Genomic DNA, 995 nt, shown 5'->3' with positions numbered 1-995 from the left:
ACGGTCGGTGGGGGCGGAGCCGATGGGCGGAGCAGGGACGGAGGGCAGCCGGGAGACCACCCCTCGGCCGGCCACCGGGCCTAGAGCGCGCTGGCTGGGAGCCGCCAGTTACCAGCTCTGGCGCCCTGGCAGGTCACCCAAACTCTCAGCGCCTCTTTGTCCTTAAATCTAAAATGTGGGTGGTAATAGAGTCCACCTCCCAGCATATATAAGGATTAGAGCTTGAGAAGGGACAGAGGATGGGGAAACCGAGGCAAGGAAGCTGAGACATAGGGAGACAGCTGGAAGAGGAAGTCGACAGACAGACATGACGGGGGTGCAGTGTTCAGTGGGGAAAAGACTTAGGGAGGGCGATTGTACCCAAGCCAGACTCTCTGTCCCACCAGCCAGTGGGCACCTCCAGGATCCGATGAGGCATTGTGTTGGTGGAATGAGGAAGTGACCAGGGGAGAAAGGCATAAGGAAGCAGAGCCCCGGAAAATGAGCGTGGTTGGGGAGCAGAGAGTGAAGCAAAGGCCCTGGGAAAGTCTAGGAACCCTGGGATGGGGGGAGGGGACCTGGGGGGGGGAAGGCCGTGACCCCAGGAAAGGAGAAGGATAGAGGAGGAACAGCCCAGCAAGTCTAGAAGAAGCCAGGGGGCCAGGAGGGGCCCCTGCTCTCCTGGGCCCAGCAGACTTGGCTGTCTGGTCTCCAGGGCCAGAATCTCCTCCAGGTCCCCCAGTTGCCTGGGCAGATAGGGGCTGTCTGTGGCAAAGTGGTGTCAGAAGCTCAAATGCCATTCATACTGATGGAGACCCAGCCCCTTAGCTGGACAGAGCCCAATGTCCAGAAGCGGCTGGGCTGCCAATGGCTCCTCTGCAGGTAAGGTCTCAGGGGACCCAGGGTTGGGGACAGACCCACAACCACACCCTACGGAGCATGGATAGATTGTGGGACTGATTATAAAACGTCTGGTGGGGATGCCCTTGGGAATGGATTCAAGGGCAGGGATGCCA

The sequence above is a fragment of the Mesoplodon bidens genome (genome assembly GCF_964165515.1).
Source record: "Mesoplodon bidens genome assembly, chromosome: 7".
NCBI classification, from domain to species: Eukaryota; Metazoa; Chordata; class Mammalia; order Artiodactyla; family Ziphiidae; genus Mesoplodon; species Mesoplodon bidens.
Note: the sequence above shows the minus strand (reverse complement) of the source record.